Source organism: Schistocerca gregaria, unplaced genomic scaffold (assembly GCF_023897955.1).
Source record: "Schistocerca gregaria isolate iqSchGreg1 unplaced genomic scaffold, iqSchGreg1.2 ptg000251l, whole genome shotgun sequence".
Classification (NCBI taxonomy): domain Eukaryota; kingdom Metazoa; phylum Arthropoda; class Insecta; order Orthoptera; family Acrididae; genus Schistocerca; species Schistocerca gregaria.
The window spans coordinates 6,232,127-6,244,754 of NW_026061759.1; positions in this window are offsets into that span (position 1 = coordinate 6,232,127).

A 12,628-nucleotide genomic window follows, 5' to 3' on the forward strand; every position below is an offset into this window, starting at 1 on the left:
ACATGAATAATCGATAACTAAAACTTGAATTGTACTACTTCTTACTGGCGATTACTTAGACTTAGAAGCTTCTTCTGTGTTCTACTATGGTGCTTTTAGTGTCTCCGCATACCGCAGCATGCGACATAGCTTTGCAGACGATTAATGTAACCGTCTCAGAGAGAAAAGCGGCCAATGTGTCGATCTGAATTTAAGTCGATTCGATAACATATGACGAAAACGGACGGATGTCTCAGGTTTTTACTACATATGAACACTTTTCACATTCTCCCGTGCAACGCGGCTGCTAGTCTTCCTTTCATGCAAAATCTTAAGTTTCCACCTCATGTCCAAGCCACCAAAGCCGGCTAAAAAGTGAATAATCGATAACTAAAACTTGAATTGTACTACTTCTTACTGGCTATTACTTCAACTTAGTGCTTCTTCTGTGTTCTACTATGGTGCTTTTAGTGTCTCCGCATACCGCAGCACGCGACATAGCTTTGCAGACGATAAATGTAACCGTCTCAGAGAGAAAAGCGGCCAATATGACGATCGGGCTTTAAGTCGATTCGATAACAAATGACGAAAACGGACGGATTTCTCAGGTTTTTACTACATATGAACACTTTTCACATTCTCCCGTGCAACGCGGCTACTAGTCCTCCTTTCATGCAAAATCGTAAGGTCCTAGGTCATGTCCAAGCCACCAAAGCCGGCTAAAAAGTGAATAATCGACAACTAAAACTTGAATTGTACTACTTCTTACTGGCTATTACTTCAACTTAGAGGCTTCTTCTGTGTTCTACTATGGTGCTTTTAGTGTTTCCGCATAACGCAGCACGCGACATAGCTTTGCAGACCATAAATGTAACCGTTTCAGAGAGAAGAGCGGCCAATGTGGCGATCTGGCTTTAAATCGATTCGATAACAAATGACGAAAACGGACGGATTTCTCAGGTTTTTACTACATATGAACACTTTTCACATTCTCCAGTGCAACGCGGCTGCTAGTCTTCCTCTCATGCAAAATCTTAAGGTCCTAGGACATGTCCAAGCCACCAAAGCCGGCTAAAAAGTGAATAATCGACAACTAAAACTTGAATTGTACTACTTCTTACTGGCTATTACTTCAACTTAGAAGCTTCTTCTGTGTTCTACTATGGTGCTTTTAGTGTTTCCGCATAACGCAGCACGCGACATAGCTTTGCAGACCATAAATGTAACCGTTTCAGAGAGAAGAGCGGCCAATGTGGCGATCTGGCTTTAAATCGATTCGATAACAAATGACGAAAACGGACGGATTTCTCAGGTTTTTACTACATATGAACACTTTTCACATTCTCCAGTGCAACGCGGCTGCTAGTCTTCCTCTCATGCAAAATCTTAAGGTCCTAGGTCATGTCCAAGCCACCAAAGCCGGCTAAAAAGTGAATAATCGACAACTTAAACTTGAATTTTTCTACTTCTTACTGGCTATTACTTCAACTTAGAAGCTTCTTCTGTGTTCTACTATGGTGCTTTTAGTGTCTCCGCATACCGCAGCACGCGACATAGCTTTGCAGACGATAAATGTAACCGTCTCAGAGAGAAAAGCGGCCAATGTGTCGATCTGAATTTAAGTCGATTCGATAACAAATGACGAAAACGGACGGATTTCTCAGGTTTTTACTACATATGAACACTTTTCACATTCTCCCGTGCAACGCGGCTGCTAGTCCTCCTTTCATGCAAATCCTTAAGGTCCTAGGTCATATCCAAGCCACCAAAGCCGTCTAAAATGTGAATAATCTATATTAAAACTTGAATTGTACTACTTCTTACTGGCTATTACTTCAACTTAGAAACTTATTCTGAGTTCTACTGTGGTGCTTTTAGTGTTTCCGTATACCGCAGCATTCGACATAGCTTTTGCAGACGATAAATGTAACCGTTTCAGAGAGAAGAGCGGCCATTGTGACGATCTGGCTTTAAATCGATTCGATAACAAATGACGAAAACGGACGGATTTCTCAGGTTTTTACTACATATGAACACTTTTCACATTCTCCCGTGCAACGCGGCTGCTAGTCTTCCTTTCTTGCAAAATCTTAAGGTCCTAGGACATGTCCAAGCCACCAAAGCCGGTTAAAAAGTGATTCAACGACAACTAAAACTTAAATAGTACTACTTTTTACTGGCTATTACTTCAACTTAGAAGCTTCTTCTGTGTTCTAATATGGTGCTTTTAGTGTCTCCGCATACCGCAGCACGCGACATAGCTTTGCAGACAATAAATGTAACAGTCTCAGAGAGAAAAGCGGCCAATGTGACGATCTGGCTTTAATTCGATACGATAACAAATGACGAAAACCCATGGATTTCTTAGGTTTTTACTACATATGAACACTTTTCACATTCTCCCGTGCAACGCGGTTGTTAGTCCTCCTTTCGTACAAAATCTTAAGGTTCCATCTCATGTCCAAGCCACCAAAGCCGGCTAAAAAGTGAATAATCGATAACTAAAACTTGAATTGTACTACTTCTTACTGGCTATTACTTCAACTTAGAAGCTTCTTCTGTGTTCTACTATGGTGCTTTTAGTGTCTCCGCATACCGCAGCATGCGACATAGCTTTGCAGACGATTAATGTAACCGTCTCAGAGAGAAAAGCGGCCAATGTGTCGATCTGAATTTAAGTCGATTCGATAACAAATGACGAAAACGGACGGATTTCTCAGGTTTTTACTACATATGAACTCTTTTCACATTCTCCCGTGCAACGCGGCTGCTAGTCTTCCTGTCATGCAAAATCTTAATGTCCTAGGTCATGTCCAAGCCACCAAAGCCGGTTAAAAAGTGATTAATCGACAACTAAAACTTAAATAGTACTACTACTTACTGGCTATTACTTCTACTTAGAAGCTTCTTCTGTGTTCTAATATGGTGCTTTTAGTGTCTCCGCATACCGCAGCATGCGACATAGCTTTGCAGACGATTAATGTAACCGTTTCAGAGAGAAGAGCGGCCAATGTGAAGATCTGGCTTTAAATCGATTCGATAACAAATGACGAAAACGGACGGATTTCTCAGGTTTTTACTACATATGAACACTTTTCACATTCTCCCGTGCAACGCGGCTGCTAGTCTTCCTTTCATGCAAAATCTTAAGGTTCCACCTCATGTCCAAGACACCAAAGCCGGCTAAAACGTGAATAATCGATAACTAAAACTTGAATTGTACTACTTCTTACTGGCGATTACTTAGACTTAGAAGCTTCTTCTGTGTTCTACTATGGTGCTTTTAGTGTCTCCGCATACCGCAGCATGCGACATAGCTTTGCAGACGATTAATGTAACCGTCTCAGAGAGAAAAGCGGCCAATGTGTCGATCTGAATTTAAGTCGATTCGATAACATATGACGAAAACGGACGGATTTCTCAGGTTTTTACTACATATGTACACTTTTCACATTCTCCCGTGCAACGCGGCTGCTAGTCTTCCTTTCATGCAAAATCTTAAGTTTCCACCTCATGTCCATGCCACCAAAGCCGGCTAAAAAGTGAATAATCGATAACAAAAACTTGAATTGTACTACTTCTTACTGGCTATTACTTCAACTTAGTGCTTCTTCTGTGTTCTACTATGGTGCTTTTAGTGTCTCCGCATACCGCAGCACGCGACATAGCTTTGCAGACGATAAATGTAACCGTCTCAGAGAGAAAAGCGGCCAATATGACGATCGGGCTTTAAGTCGATTCGATAACAAATGACGAAAACGGACGGATTTCTCAGGTTTTTACTACATATGAACACTTTTCACATTCTCCCGTGCAACGCGGCTACTAGTCCTCCTTTCATGCAAAATCGTAAGGTCCTAGGTCATGTCCAAGCCACCAAAGCCGGCTAAAAAGTGAATAATCGACAACTAAAACTTGAATTGTACTACTTCTTACTGGCTATTACTTCAACTTAGAAGCTTCTTCTGTGTTCTACTATGGTGCTTTTAGTGTTTCCGCATAACGCAGCACGCGACATAGCTTTGCAGACCATAAATGTAACCGTTTCAGAGAGAAGAGCGGCCAATGTGGCGATCTGGCTTTAAATCGATTCGATAACAAATGACGAAAACGGACGGATTTCTCAGGTTTTTACTACATATGAACACTTTTCACATTCTCCAGTGCAACGCGGCTGCTAGTCTTCCTCTCATTCAAAATCTTAAGGTCCTAGGTCATGTCCAAGCCACCAAAGCCGGCTAAAAAGTGAATAATCGACAACTAAAACTTGAATTGTACTACTTCTTACTGGCTATTACTTCAACTTAGAAGCTTCTTCTGTGTTCTACTATGGTGCTTTTAGTGTTTCCGCCTAACGCAGCACGCGACATAGCTTTGCAGACCATAAATGTAACCGTTTCAGAGAGAAGAGCGGCCAATGTGGCGATCTGGCTTTAAATCGATTCGATAACAAATGACGAAAACGGACGGATTTCTCAGGTTTTTACTACATATGAACACTTTTCACATTCTCCCGTGCAACGCGGCGCTAGTCTTCCTTTCATGCAAAATGTTAAGGTCCTAGGTCATGTCCAACCCACCAAAGCCAGCTAAAAAGTGATTAATCGACAACTATAACTTGAATTGTACTACTTCTTACTTGCTATTACTTCAACTTATAAGCTTCTTCTGTGTTCTAATATGGTGCTTTTAGTGTCTCCGCATACCGCAGCACGCGACATAGCTTTGCAGACGATAAATGTAACCGTTTCAGAGAGAAAAGCGGCCAATGTGACGATCTGGCTTTAAATCGATTCGATAACAAATGACGAAAACGGACGGATTTCTCAGGTTTTTACTACATATGAACACTTTTCACATTCTCCCGTGCAACGCGGCTGCTAGTCCTCCTTTCATGCAAATCCTTAAGGTCCTAGGTCATATCCAAGCCACCAAAGCCGTCTAAAATGTGAATAATCTATATTAAAACTTGAATTGTACTACTTCTTACTGGCTATTACTTCAACTTAGAAACTTATTCTGAGTTCTACTGTGGTGCGTTTAGTGTTTCCGTATACCGCAGCATTCGACATAGCTTTTGCAGACGATAAATGTAACCGTTTCAGAGACAAGAGCGGCCATTGTGACGATCTGGCTTTAAATCGATTCGATAACAAATGACGAAAACGGACGGATTTCTCAGGTTTTTACTACGTATGAACACTTTACACATTCTCCCGTGCAACGCGGCTGCTAGTCTTCCTTTCTTGCAAAATCTTAAGGTCCTAGGACATGTCCAAGCCACCAAAGCCGGTTAAAAAGTGATTCAACGACAACTAAAACTTAAATAGTACTACTTTTTACTGGCTATTACTTCAACTTAGAAGCTTCTTCTGTGTTCTAATATGGTGCTTTTAGTGTCTCCGCATACCGCAGTACGCGACATAGCTTTGCAGACGATAAATGTAACAGTCTCAGAGAGAAAAGCGGCCAATGTGACGATCTGGCTTTAATTCGATACGATAACAAATGACGAAAACCCATGGATTTCTTAGGTTTTTACTACATATGAACACTTTTCACATTCTCCCGTGCAACGCGGTTGTTAGTCCTCCTTTCGTACAAACTCTTAAGGTTCCATCTCATGTCCAAGCCACCAAAGCCGGCTAAAAAGTGAATAATCGATAACTAAAACTTGAATTGTACTACTTCTTACTGGCTATTACTTCAACTTAGAAGCTTCTTCTGTGTTCTACTATGGTGCTTTTAGTGTCTCCGCATACCGCAGCATGCGACATAGCTTTGCAGACGATTAATGTAACCGTCTCAGAGAGAAAAGCGGCCAATGTGTCGATCTGAATTTAAGTCGATTCGATAACAAATGACGAAAACGGACGGATTTCTCAGGTTTTTACTACATATGAACTCTTTTCACATTCTCCCGTGTAACGCGGCTGCTAGTCTTCCTTTCATGCAAACTCTTAAGGTCCTAGGACATGTCCAAGCCATCAAAGCCGGTTAAAAAGTGATTAATCGACAACTAAATCTTAAATATTACTACTTCTTACTGGCTATTACTTAAACTTAGAAGCTTCTTCTCTGTTCTACTATGGTGCTTTTAGTGTCTCCGCATACCGCAGCACGCGACATAGCTTTGCAGACGATTAATGTAACCGTCTCAGAGAGAAAAGCGGGCAATATGACGATCTGGCTTTAAGTCGATTCGATAACAAATGACGAAAACGGACGAATTTCTCAGGTTTTTACTACATATGAACACTTTTCACATTCTCCCGTGCAACGCGGCTGCTAGTCCTCCTTTCATGCAAAATCTTAAGGTCCTGGGTCATGTCCAAGCCACCAAAGCCGGCTAAAAAGTGAATAATCGACAACTAAAACTTGAATTGTACTACTTCTTACTGGCTCATACTTCAACTTATAAGCTTCTTCTGTGTTCTACTATGGTGCTTTTAGTGTTTCCGCATACCGCAGCACGCGACATAGCTTTGCAGACGATAAATGTAACCGTTTCAGAGAGAAGAGCGGCCAATGTGACGATCTGGCTTTAAATCGATTCGATAACAAATGACGAAAACGGACGGATTTCTCAGGTTTTTACTACATATGAACACTTTTCACATTCTCCCGTGCAACGCGGCTGCTAGTCTTCCTCTCATGCAAAATCTTAAGGTCCTAGGTCATGTCCAAGCCACCAAAGCCGGCTAAAAAGTGAATAATCGACAACTTAAACTTGAATTTTTCTACTTCTTACTGGCTATTACTTCAACTTAGAGGCTTCTTCTGTGTTCTACTATGGTGCTTTTAGTGTCTCCGCATACCGCAGCACGCGACATAGCTTTGCAGACGATAAATGTAACCGTCTCAGAGAGAGAAGCGGCCAATGTGTCGATCTGAATTTAAGTCGAATCGATAACAAAATACGAAAACGGACGGATTTCTCAGGTTTTTACTACATATGAACACTTTTCACATTCTCCCGTGCAACGCGGCTGCTAGTCCTCCTTTCATGCAAATCCTTAAGGTCCTAGGTCATATCCAAGCCACCAAAGCCGACTAAAATGTGAATAATCTATAATTAAAACTTGAATTGTACTACTTCTTACTGGCTATTACTTCAACTTAGAAACTTATTCTGAGTTCTACTGTGGTGCTTTTAGTGTTTCCGTATACCGCAGCATTCGACATAGCTTTGCAGACGATAAATGTAACCGTTTCAGAGAGAAGAGCGGCCATTGTGACGATCTGGCTTTAAATCGATTCGATAACAAATGACGAAAACGGACGGATTTCTCAGGTTTTTACTACATATGAACACTTTTCACATTCTCCCGTGCAACGCGGCAACTAGTCTTCCTTTCTTGCAAAATCTTAAGGTCCTACGACATGTCCAAGCCACCAAAGCCGGTTAAAAAGTGATTCAACGACAACTAAAACTTAAATAGTACTACTTTTCACTGGCTATTACTTCAACTCAGAAGCTTCTTCTCTGTTCTACTATGGTGCTTTTAGTGTTTCCGCATACCGCAGCACGCGACATAGCTTTGCAGACGATAAATGTAACCGTTTCGGAGAGAAGAGCGGCCACTGTGACGATCTGGCTTTAAATCGATTCGATAACAAATGACGAAAACGGACGGATTTCTCAGGTTTTTACTACATATGAACACTTTTCACATTCTCCCGTGCAACGCGGCTGCTAGTCTTCCTTTCATGCAAAATCTTAAGGTTCCACCTCATGTCCAAGCCACTAAAGCTGGCTAAAAAGTGAATAATCGATAACTAAAACTTGAATTGTACTACTTCTTACTGGCTATTACTTAGACTTAGAAGCTTCTTCTGTGTTCTACTATGGTGCTTTTAGTGTCTCCGCATACCGCAGCATGCGACATAGCTTTTCAGACGATTAATGTAACCGTCTCAGAGAGAAAACCGGCCAATGTGTCGATCTGAATTTAAGTCGATTCGATATCAAATGACGAAAACGGACGGATTCCTCAGGTTTTTACTACATATGAACACTTTTCACATTCTCCCGTGCAACGCGGCTGCTAGTCTTCCTTTCATGCAAAATCTTAAGGTTCCACCTCATGTCCAAGCCACCAAAGCCGGCTAAAAAGTGAATAATCGATAACTAAAACTTGAATTGTACTACTTCTTACTGGCTATTACTTCAACTTAGTGCTTCTTCTGTGTTCTACTATGGTGCTTTTAGTGTCTCCGCATACCGCAGCACGCGACATAGCTTTGCACACGATTAATGTAACCGTATCAGAGAGAAAAGCGGCCAATATGTCGATCGGCTTTAAGTCGATTCGATAACAAATGACGGAAACGGATGGATTTCTCAGGTTTTTACTACATATGAACACTTTTCACATTCTCCCGTACAACGCGGCTACTAGTCCTCCTTTCATGCAAAATCGTAAGGTCCTAGGTCATGTCCAAGCCACCAAAGCAGGCTAAAAAGTAAATAATCGACAACTAAAACTTGAATTGTACTACTTCTTACTGGCTATTACTTCAACATAGAAGCTTCTTCTGTGTTCTACTATGGTGCTTTTAGTGTTTCCGCATAACGCAGCACGCGACATAGCTTTGCAGACGATAAATGTAACCGTTTCAGAGAGAAGAGCGGCCAATGTGAAGATCTGGCTTTAAATCGATTCGATAACAAATGACGAAAACGGACGGATTTCTCAGGTTTTTACTACATATGAACACTTTTCACATTCTCCCGTGCAACGCGGCTACTAGTCCTCCTTTCATGCAAAATCGTAAGGTCCTAGGTCATGTCCAAGCCACCAAAGCCGGCTAAAAAGTGAATAATCGACAACTAAAACTTGAATTGTACTACTTCTTACTGGCTATTACTTCAACTTAGAAGCTTCTTCTGTGTTCTACTATGGTGCTTTTAGTGTTTCCGCATAACGCAGCACGCGACATAGCTTTGCAGACCATAAATGTAACCGTTTCAGAGAGAAGAGCGGCCAATGTGGCGATCTGGCTTTAAATCGATTCGATAACAAATGACGAAAACGGACGGATTTCTCAGGTTTTTACTACATATGAACACTTTTCACATTCTCCAGTGCAACGCGGCTGCTAGTCTTCCTCTCATGCAAAATCTTAAGGTCCTAGGTCATGTCCAAGCCACCAAAGCCGGCTAAAAAGTGAATAATCGACAACTAAAACTTGAATTGTACTACTTCTTACTGGCTATTACTTCAACTTAGAAGCTTCTTCTGTGTTCTACTATGGTGCTTTTAGTGTTTCCGCCTAACGCAGCACGCGACATAGCTTTGCAGACCATAAATGTAACCGTTTCAGAGAGAAGAGCGGCCAATGTGGCGATCTGGCTTTAAATCGATTCGATAACAAATGACGAAAACGGACGGATTTCTCAGGTTTTTACTACATATGAACACTTTTCACATTCTCCCGTGCAACGCGGCGCTAGTCTTCCTTTCATGCAAAATGTTAAGGTCCTAGGTCATGTCCAACCCACCAAAGCCAGCTAAAAAGTGATTAATCGACAACTATAACTTGAATTGTACTACTTCTTACTTGCTATTACTTCAACTTATAAGCTTCTTCTGTGTTCTAATATGGTGCTTTTAGTGTCTCCGCATACCGCAGCACGCGACATAGCTTTGGAGACGATAAATGTAACCGTTTCAGAGAGAAGAGCGGCCAATGTGACGATCTGGCTTTAAATCGATTCGATAACAAATGACGAAAACGGACGGATTTCTCAGGTTTTTACTACATATGAACACTTTTCACATTCTCCCGTGCAACGCGGCTGCTAGTCCTCCTTTCATGCAAATCCTTAAGGTCCTAGGTCATATCCAAGCCACCAAAGCCGTCTAAAATGTGAATAATCTATATTAAAACTTGAATTGTACTACTTCTTACTGGCTATTACTTCAACTTAGAAACTTATTCTGAGTTCTACTGTGGTGCTTTTAGTGTTTCCGTATACCGCAGCATTCGACATAGCTTTTGCAGACGATAAATGTAACAGTCTCAGAGAGAAAAGCGGCCAATGTGACGATCTGGCTTTAATTCGATACGATAACAAATGACGAAAACCAATGGATTTCTTAGGTTTTTACTACATATGAACACTTTTCACATTCTCCCGTGCAACGCGGTTGTTAGTCCTCCTTTCGTACAAAATCTTAAGGTTCCATCTCATGTCCAAGCCACCAAAGCCGGCTAAAAAGTGAATAATCGATAACTAAAACTTGAATTGTACTACTTCTTACTGGCTATTACTTCAACTTAGAAGCTTCTTCTGTGTTCTACTATGGTGCTTTTAGTGTCTCCGCATACCGCAGCATGCGACATAGCTTTGCAGACGATTAATGTAACCGTCTCAGAGAGAAAAGCGGCCAATGTGTCGATCTGAATTTAAGTCGATTCGATAACAAATGACGAAAACGGACGGATTTCTCAGGTTTTTACTACATATGAACTCTTTTCACATTCTCCCGTTCAACGCGGCTGCTAGTCTTCCTTTCATGCAAAATCTTAAGGTCCTAGGACATGTCCAAGCCACCAAAGCCGGTTAAAAAGTGATTAATCGACAACTAAATCTTAAATATTACTACTTCTTACTGGCTATTACTTAAACTTAGAAGCTTCTTCTCTGTTCTACTATGGTGCTTTTAGTGTCTCCGCATACCGCAGCACGCGACATAGCTTTGCAGACGATTAATGTAACCGTCTCAGAGAGAAAAGCGGGCAATATGACGATCTGGCTTTAAGTCGATTCGATAACAAATGACGAAAACGGACGAATTTCTCAGGTTTTTACTACATATGAACACCTTTCACATTCTCCCGTGCAACGCGGCTGCTAGTCCTCCTTTCATGCAAAATCTTAAGGTCCTGGGTCATGTCCAAGCCACCAAAGCCGGCTAAAAAGTGAATAATCGACAACTAAAACTTGAATTGTACTACTTCTTACTGGCTCATACTTCAACTTATAAGCTTCTTCTGTGTTCTACTATGGTGCTTTTAGTGTTTCCGCATACCGCAGCACGCGACATAGCTTTGCAGACGATAAATGTAACCGTTTCAGAGAGAAGAGCGGCCAATGTGACGATCTGGCTTTAAATCGATTCGATAACAAATGACGAAAACGGACGGATTTCTCAGGTTTTTACTACATATGAACACTTTTCACATTCTCCCGTGCAACGCGGCTTCTAGTCTTCCTCTCATGCAAAATCTTAAGGTCCTAGGTCATGTCCAAGCCACCAAAGCCGGCTAAAAAGTGAATAATCGACAACTTAAACTTGAATTTTTCTACTTCTTACTGGCTATTACTTCAACTTAGAGGCTTCTTCTGTGTTCTACTATGGTGCTTTTAGTGTCTCCGCATACCGCAGCACGCGACATAGCTTTGCAGACGATAAATGTAACCGTCTCAGAGAGAGAAGCGGCCAATGTGTCGATCTGAATTTAAGTCGAATCGATAACAAAATACGAAAACGGACGGATTTCTCAGGTTTGTACTACATATGAACACTTTTCACATTCTCCCGTGCAACGCGGCTGCTAGTCCTCCTTTCATGCAAACCCTTAAGGTCCTAGGTCATATCCAAGCCACCAAAGCCGTCTAAAATGTGAATAATCTATAATTAAAACTTGAATTGTACTACTTCTTACTGGCTATTACTTCAACTTAGAAACTTATTCTGAGTTCTGCTGTGGTGCTTTTAGTGTTTCCGTATACCGCAGCATTCGACATAGCTTTGCAGACGATAAATGTAACCGTTTCAGAGAGAAGAGCGGCCATTGTGACGATCTGGCTTTAAATCGATTCGATAACAAATGACGAAAACGGACGGATTTCTCAGGTTTTTACTACATATGAACACTTTTCACATTCTCCCGTGCAACGCGGCTACTAGTCTTCCTTTCTTGCAAAATCTTAAGGTCCTACGACATGTCCAAGCCGCCAAAGCCGGTTAAAAAGTGATTCAACGACAACTAAAACTTAAATAGTACTACTTTTTACTGGCTATTACTTCAACTCAGAAGCTTCTTCTCTGTTCTACTATGGTGCTTTTAGTGTTTCCGCATACCGCAGCACGCGACATAGCTTTGCAGACGATAAATGTAACCGTTTCGGAGAGAAGAGCGGCCACTGTGACGATCTGGCTTTAAATCGATTCGATAACAAATGACGAAAACGGACGGATTTCTCAGGTTTTTACTACATATGAACACTTTTCACATTCTCCCGTGCAACGCGGCTGCTAGTCTTCCTTTCATGCAAAATCTTAAGGTTCCACCTCATGTCCAAGCCACTAAAGCTGGCTAAAAAGTGAATAATCGATAACTAAAACTTGAATTGTACTACTTCTTACTGGCTATTACTTAGACTTAGAAGCTTCTTCTGTGTCCTACTATGGTGCTTTTAGTGTCTCCGCATACCGCAGCATGCGACATAGCTTTTCAGACGATTAATGTAACCGTCTCAGAGAGAAAACCGGCCAATGTGTCGATCTGAATTTAAGTCGATTCGATATCAAATGACGAAAACGGACGGATTCCTCAGGTTTTTACTACATATGAACACTTTTCACATTCTCCCGTGCAACGCGGCTGCTAGTCTTCCTTTCATGCAAAATCTTAA